Consider the following 9,035-nt stretch of genomic DNA (forward strand, 5'->3'; position numbering starts at 1 on the left):
CATTCTGTCAAGTGAAGTGAACTTCTACAAATATCCCTTGCTGAGTGTGTAGGGAACAATGAACACTGCAGAGGGACACTGAGAACTGAAACACAGAGCTACAGAAAACAAACTTATAGGGCTTATTGATGACAAACAACTTATTTCATCAAAGAGATAAACAACAAAACCCTTTCCTGTCTTCTGAGGCATCTCTGCTCTCTCTGGATTTCATCTAAGCAGAGTTTGAATTAAGCGTTGCATCCTTTCAAATCCAGTTCTATGATTAATGCAGCATCACATGTTCGTTATCAAAAGAAAACTCACTAAGATGAAAAGCTCTGTGTCTTCAAACTGCACCAGTCTCCTGTAGGTTTAGTGAGACTGATTTTTCAGGAGGCTATCCCATGACAGTTTGCACAGAAGGAGGGAGAGAACATGCCCAAGGAAATACTAATGATCTTTTTTGGCCATCCGCCTCCTGAGGAATGCTGTAAATCCAGAGGAACATTGTTATAAGATCAGAAATAGTCTGCACAACACTCTATAAATAATGGTTTGATTTGTTATTCACCTCTCCCTTTCTGTATCTCTCTCCCCATTTACCTTTCTCTCTTTTTCTCCTCTTATGATGTAAACCATCACTTTCCCACTTTTTTGGCAGTTAGATTGAACAGCAAAGCATTGTGGGTAATAAAACAAAAAAATAATCACCACTGACATTCTGCATTATAGCAAAGATTATATATTATAAATATTATGAAACCATAGAAAAAAATATATATATACACGATTTAACAATATTAAAAAATGTCTAAAATTTACATTATATTAGATAATTATAGTTTTTAATATTAATATATTAAATTATAGCTTTTAGGGTGATTTGAGCTAAAGAAGAAATATTTTTACTGATTTGAAATATGTTATTTTACAGCATTATCCATTCATACTCGTGCAAATGTGGGAGACCGGAAATGCAAATTCATGCCAAATTTTCTGCAGTACAAAGTTCAAGTTTGAAAAAAATGATATATTCATGACCAATAGAAGATCAATACATCTCAGTGACTTGTTAGTTGAATTCAAAGACCACAAACTTTAAAGCTGCAGGTTTGCAGCATTGCAGGAAAGTGGAGTAGATTGTATATCTTTGGATTTTAGATGTATTATTATTCGTTAAAAGTTAAATTTATGTTTTTAATAAAGGACATATCTTGTCCATTGCTTTGAATTGTACATGCTCAAAGTCTAGTGTGACCACGCCTTTAAAGGGACTTTCTTTATACAAACACAGTATCTGAATAAATAACTACTCATTTATCCATAACAGCTCTCATGTAGCTTAAAAATTAAAAAAAGGTTTCTTGTGGTTTCCAATAGTTTTTTCAGTACAGGAGGAAAGAAGAGTTATACACAGAAGATTTCTTTATTTACATTTCTAACACAGAGACGTATGTGTGAATACTCAGATGATTGCGAAATGAAATCTCACAGGCAGCCTCACTAAGACGCTTTCATTCTGCACCACACTCTTCAGAAAACACTTGATCAGAGTGACAGGAGAGAAAGAGAGAGAGAGAGAGAGAGAAAGAGAAAGCATAATTCATGCTATTTGAAAGAACAAAGGCCTGCGAGGAAATGACAGCTTGTCAGAGAAAAATAAAGCCACGGAAGAGAAGAGACAACAACACAAGGCATAAAAGCAAACAAACAGAGGTAAAGTAAACAGACTTTGGTTTATCTGTGCGCTCGCATATGCCTTTTTTATTTCTTACATTTCTTGGAGTAAATTAACATGCAGTCTATGGGCTGTCAGTAAGGAGAGATGGATGTGTACAGTGATTATGAACAGTGTTTTCTATCATATATATGATTACATTGCATAAAATTCTGTACCCTTTTCTGGGACACTTGAAATTTAGCTCAGGATCATCTGGATCATCTTTGAGATGTTTCTACACTTCGATTGGAGATAAGCAGTGGCAAATTTAATTGAATGGACATGATTCGGAAAGGTACACACCTCTTAATATAAGGTCTAACAGCTGAAAATGCATATCAGAGCAAAACCCAAACCATGAGGTCAAAGGAACTGCCTGTAGAGCTCAGAGACACGATTGACACAGATCTGGGGAAGACAACAAAAAATTTCTTCTGCTTTGAAGGTTCATTGAAGCATGTAGCCTCCATAATCCATAATGGAAGAAGTTCTGGACAAACCAAGCAATCGATGGAGAAGGGCCTTGGTTATAGTGGTGATCAAGAAGCTAATGGCTTGAGCTCCATGATCATATATGGAGATGGGAGAGACTTAGAAGGACAAACCTCACTGCAACATTCCACTGATCTGGGCTTTATGGCTGAGTGGCCAGACTTAAGCCTCTCCTCAGTGAAGACACATGAAAACCCACTTGGAATTGGCAAACATTGCCTAAAGGACTCTTAGTCTGTAAGAAAAAAAGACTCTCTGAACTGATGAACCTCAGTTCCAAGCATCATGTATGGAGGAAACCAGGCACTGCTCATCACCTGCATAATACCATCCCAACAGTAAAGCATGGTGGTGGCATCATCATGCTGTGGGGTTTTTTTCAGCGGCAGGGACTGGGGCACTCGGCTGGGTAGAAGCAAATTATAGAGATATCCTTAATGAAAACCTGGTCCAGAGCATTCAGAACCTTAGACTGGGCATGAAGGTCCACCTTCCTAAAGGACAATGACCCTACAGCTAAGGCAGTGCAAGACCGGCTTATGGATAACTCTCTGAATCAGCAAGAGCCCAATAGAACATCTCTGGAGAATCCTGAAAATGGCTGTCCACCGACAGTCCCCATCCAACCTGACAGAGCGTCAGAGGATCTGCAGAGAACAATGACAGAAAATCCCCAAATGCATATGTGCAAAACTTTTTGCTTTGCATTATGGGGTGAACAGTGTAGATTGATGTGAAAAAGTAATTTAAAGCCTCAGGTTGCAACAAAACAAATTGTGAAATAAATAAATATGTATATAAATAAATGCATATTAGTTGAATTAGTTTTACAATCATATAGAGGTTAATGTAAAAGTAATTCATACATGAATGCATCTGTGAACTTTCTATCAGTCAGTCGAAAAGCAAACTCCTGATCAGCTGGGATTTACATCTGGAGATATGAAATACAATGTTAGAAGAAACATCTGAGGTAAATCCTCGTATTCTGCTCTCTTTCTTTCTGTCTGCCTCTCTCTTCTGAGACAACAGTCCCGATAGACACCTGTGATTGACAGGCAGGTTTTATTGCAAACAAAAGGTCAAGGTTGCTAAAAACTTAGAGAAAGAGGGGCTGATTAGATGCTCAGTGATGAGTTCAGCAGTCTCCCAGAAGCCTTTGCTCAATATCTGCCCATCTCCCATCAACCCAGAGCATAACATCAAGAAAGAAAATGTCTGAAGTTAATATCCTTATACATACAAGCCTACATTAGGTACATAATTATATTTTATGCATAATTATATATATATATATATATATATTGTTTATCTCTCTGTTCTGCACATTCTGGGTCAGGTTTTGCTTTGAAAAATAGCTTAATAAAAAATAATAATTGTAATAAAATTATAATAATAATTTGTAATAATAATGAAAATGTCAAAATGCAATATGGTTTCTGTAAGGATTAGGCTTGGGATAGGGAATATAAAATATTATTAGATTAGTATAAAAACAATAGAAGTAAATCGAGTCCCAGTGCACCATAATTTTAGAGTACATTAGGGTTAGGGGTATATGAAAGAAAAATGGCAAAATTATATCTCCTTAAAGGGGGGGGGGGGTATCACACACAGATTCTGCTAATCTCATGGTAATCTTGAGTACCTATAGAGTAGTATTGCATCCTTCATATCTCCGAAAATTCTTTAGTTTTATCATATTTATAAAAGATACGCTGTACCGAGTCTTTCCGAAAAAAGCTGAGCTCCTGGAGGCGTGCCTGCCATGGGCGGAGCTAAACAGTCACGAGCGCGCAGCTTTTGCGTAGAGATCGTCTGCGAGTTGTGACATCATTATAAATAAAAAGGGAATAAAAATGTTTATGTTGTTTACATTATATGCACTTGCGTGCCAATTGCCAACAAAACACAGACATCTGATGGAGTTTTACTCACCACCCGCGATCTGCAAATCCAGCGCCGAACTGGGACTTGTTTACAAAGCATTCATTACCGAAATTTCAGGAACAAACAAACATACGTGCAGAACTCTGTTGCTGCCCCGGAAAAACAAACTTCATCCACTGTTCCCTTAACGCTGGGTTCTTTGGGAAGCTGAAAAAGGTAATCTTTCCCTCACAACCAAAAACAGGCTATGTCCTCCGGAGGTCGCATTTGAAGGCTGCATACGCCATCAATTACGTCATGTCATTTTTAAGAAAAGTAACCATAATAAAATTGACTGATATTCATTGTGAGGTGTAAATTACTTTGCAATCTAATGGTTATTTTTCTTAAATGAGACCAATGATGTATGCAGCCTTCAAAGGGTGCAGCCCCTGAATTGGGACACAGCCATTGTTGAAAAATCTCTCGGCTTCCATATCCCAAACAAAGAGCATTGATGGGCGTACTCTTGCTCTGGGTGATGTGTGCGCACGCTTATCAGGGAGAAGTGCCTATACAAGGAATTACACCCTTTATTATGAGATAAAGGGCCATACTCAAAAAAAAATTGGCAAAACATGTCCACAACCGGAAGTTGTATATTTGGCACAGAAATATTCCGTCATACGTCCAACTTGTGTTTTAAAACTTTGGCCATGTTTAGCGTTAGAATGCAAGTCTTTAACAGTGTAAATAAGTCAGAATGCATGAAATAGCATTACCCCCCCCCCCCTTTAATGTATCAACTGGCATTTTTCTCAGGTTTTCTTCTCGAAAAAAGACCATAAAAACCTCATATGAGTTACAGAAGAAATCGAATTTTTTTTAAAAAAATGTGCTGCAATCAGAAATCTGAAAATGCAGTATAAACTTTTAAAGCAGAACTCAGTAAGATTTGCGGAGCTCCCCCTACAGTTTCCTTCAGTGAATCACACTGTCGTAAATACTCCAAGCGCAGCTCTGGACTACAATGACTACAACGCTCACCAGCGCAGTAGTTTTGCAAATACAGTACAAGAAAGAGGAGATGGGTAATTTGCAAATACAGTACACTCGATGGAGGTGGGTAATTTTCAAAATTGTCTTATAAAGTCATAATATATACATTGTTTTTGAATGACCATAAAGCAGATTGTTTCGGGTCGGTGCAGCTCAACTTGCAAGTGCTGTTTTCTGGCGTAGACGTGCCAGAGGGGGTTAGTGCTCACCTCAAACACACCACTACAAGTCAATTAACCATCGTAAGGACTTAGACAACTATTTATGAAGGTAAAAAAAGTTACTTAGTTCTGCTTTAAACCAAATGATCTGAGTGATCCATATTAATTTTACATTCTCTATGCAAACAAATTCATTTTATTTATCCTAAGGAGTTTTATGTGAAACATCTGAGAGAGCAAGTCATGGATTGACAGAAAGAAAGGAAGAGCGAGAAAGGCGTGATGCTAATAGTGTAGACTGTATTCCCCTTGTGTCTTGTTAACTTCTCAAGTTTTGCACGGTTTATTTCGAAGCTCCCACTGGGTGCCACTTCTCCAGAAAATTACCATGGAAACAACTTTTAGATACGTCCCACTGGATATTTTCAATTTATGCAATGAATGATGAGTAATGAATATACAGGTTTTTCCCAGGCTGTCTGTCTAGGTCAACACAGAGGATTTTTTAAGTGTATGAATATGTAACAGGGTGATAGATATTGCTTGCCTCTGACTGGAAAAACACAGACACAGGGCAACAGAGCAGCGAGACGTGCGCTGTATGAAACTGACTTCTTAACACCATGGATTGTTTCACAAGCAACCACAGACCTCTAAAGATCTCTCAGAATGTCTGGAATTGACCTGAGTGTAGCTTTCAGAATGTGCATTTCACAACAATCCCTGAACTTGGAAAATCGAGAAAACTTTGTTTCTTTCAAGGTCAGATGGACTCGAGTGAAGTAAATATGCTTTCATGAAAAACAGAAGCAAGCAAGTTGATTTGGCCTTGTTGTGTAAGATATTCAAGGCTTGTGATCTTGATCTTGCATTTTCCTCTGAAAAACAGATGCACAAGCAAGCTATTTGCACACAAAAACATGATCTAACTTTCTGCTAAATACCTGTATAGTAAATAAAATACATATGCAAACACAAAATCACACACTAGCATCGTTTCAACGTTAGATGTCTACTTATAAGCAGCATTTTAACACTGTCCCAAAAAGGTAGGTTGCATAATTATCCTACCTTCTAAGATACCTTCTTTAGATTGCACGTCATCATCTTATTTATGTAGTCTCCTTTCCTGTTATTTGTTTTGAATACATTTTGAATCAATTTTTATTGTTTTTATTTCTTTTAAATTCATTTTTTTTTTTTATGCATATGATTATTTTTTTAAATAATTTTTTATGTAATATATAATTATATATACGCATATCATTTATATAAATAAACTTGGCAAAACACAATTCAAATACTTTTCAAAAAATGCATTCCATAACACATTACAATAACTAGATGCACTACAACTGACAGTGAAAATGTCTTCTTCTGTAGTCAGTTTTCTCTTTTAGTGTAGTTACAATGCCAAGCTTTCGATTAAATTTCATATTTGAATCGCGCAATCTAACGAATCTCGAATTTGCAATCCTAATAGGGCGTCTCTTGTGTCTCATTTCCAGGGCGCGCGTCTGATTGTTCCTATCTATAGGACCCGGAGCTTCTAATGGCCCTGCAGTGATGCCATGACTTTACCAATTCGCGATTGGCTCTTATTTAGAAGGCGGGACTTATTCCGCCATATTGCGCGTTGTACTTTCTCCCATTCAAAACAATATGAGTGATGTGTCTTCAGAGGCTGCATCCTTCAAAGGCAGATTGCGTCAGCTGTCACAGTGTCTAGGCGACAAAACAATCATCCTTAGGTTAGACCGTCCCATTTAACAACGCTCGGTCCGACCTTTGCGGCCTTTGAAGTAAGTCTGAGTCCTTCGAAGGATGCAGCATCTGAATTGGGACACAGCTTATGAAAGCCTGTCAGGAAAATCAAAGTGATGTGACGTTTACGCACGCTCCCGAGAGCCTTTCTTCCATTCTTTGACACATGAAACGAATACTTATACAATGTTCACGATAATGCAGAAAGAGCTATTCTGTAGTCTAATGTCAATGTGTCATGCAAAGAAAAAGAATGAACAAAAATGCAAAAATATTTCATATACAGCATAGATATCTGCTTAGAATATTAACAAACACTCAGTAATATCACAAAATGTTCATATTAAAAGGAGATATCAGAATAAATGCAATTACATTTTTAAATAAACACAAACTCCAGACACTTGACCCCCAATTTCAAATCACTTAAAGTGCCCCTATTATGCTTTTTCGAATATTACCTTTCATGCAGTGTGTAATGTAGTTGAATTTAAAAGGTCTGCAAAGTTTTAAAGGTCAAAGTGAAATAATAACAAATAAAGTTATTGTCTCCTAAAAGAAAGAATCGGTTCTGAACTGCAGAAAGAGCTATTCTAGTGTAATGCCAATGTGTCATGCAAAGAAAAAGGATTAATTCAAACTATAGTCTCACATTGTCTCAAATACTTTATAATAAAACTATCAGTAATTTTAATGACCTCATCTGTCGACATGATGACGGTGAATTGCAGAGCTGGTGCAAACATATCCATATCGCTATGATCAGAAGCTTTCTTAACTGCTGCTTTCTCACCGCTGCACGGAGCACATATTTACATATATATTAAATGTTGCTCTCAGCAGCGTTGGTCTGGATGTTCGTTAATCGCTGTATAGGTATTTTATACCGGTGTCGCTACAAACAAGGGTTTCTGAATTCTACATATAGCCCCTTTAAAATGGTGGATAAATGTTGAATAGAAATATACATATTTCACTCAATAAAATGAGCTCTTAAAAATCCAGTCTAATTAAAAATGAACTGTTTTACGCAATATTTGTGTATGCTATTAGAGTATCACCTTATAGCAAACAGCAAATGCTAACAGAAACTAATGAAATCAGCTGTAAGTCTCTTTTATGCTCTACGCAAAGACTTTTAGCCTATGAAGAGTGTTCCTATAGTGTTTATTACAGCAAGACAGCTCACTAGGTTTTGAATAGATCTACTGTATGTCTTCCTGTCTGTCTCTCTCCGAGTCTTTTTCCTGGTGTCGCAGTGTGAGGAACCCCAGCTGTGATTGGCAGTACTGACTGTGGCTCCGTTCTCTAATCAGCTTCTCTTGTGTGTATAATCAGTCAGACCTAGGAGAAGTGTGAGCAGACCCACGACCGCAGTCCCCTGTCGGAGTCCTGATGCATTAACCTTACACCTCTAATGACCAATTCACCCTCTGACAGAGCAGACCAGGAGCCACTTTAGCTATTTGATCTCAGTTGTGTTAGAGGTTATGCAAGATGAATGAACTGTGTGAACTCTAAACTGTCAAATGAATTGTCATCCACGTTTCTTGCGAGTTTACGGAATTTAAGGTTTGCTCACACCAAGAGCTAAATGAAACTGCACAGTGAATAGCAAAACAAAAGCTATTCACACAAAGGGTGAAACCATATATCAATGTGATGCATCTTTCAGAATTCCAGCACACGAAAGCTCTCTGTTAGCATTCAGACATTTATGACATTCATGTATGTTTAGTGGAAGTTAAGATTTCAAACTGCCAAAAAGCATTAATTTAGACAAATTTAAAAAATTATCATTCATTTCATATGCTTCAAACACTATAATAACATGGGGAAAAAAACAATTTCCAAAAATTCTGCTTTAAAAACGATGTCCAAAACTCACCATGGAAGAGATTTCGTCTTTCATGTTTAATGTATGGAGGGCCTGTGTTGCAAATGAATGTTTGTTTGTGGGACTGTCTGTTTAAATAGTGTGTACAGTG

The sequence above is a fragment of the Megalobrama amblycephala genome, linkage group LG2, assembly GCF_018812025.1.
Source record: "Megalobrama amblycephala isolate DHTTF-2021 linkage group LG2, ASM1881202v1, whole genome shotgun sequence".
NCBI lineage: Eukaryota > Metazoa > Chordata > Actinopteri > Cypriniformes > Xenocyprididae > Megalobrama > Megalobrama amblycephala.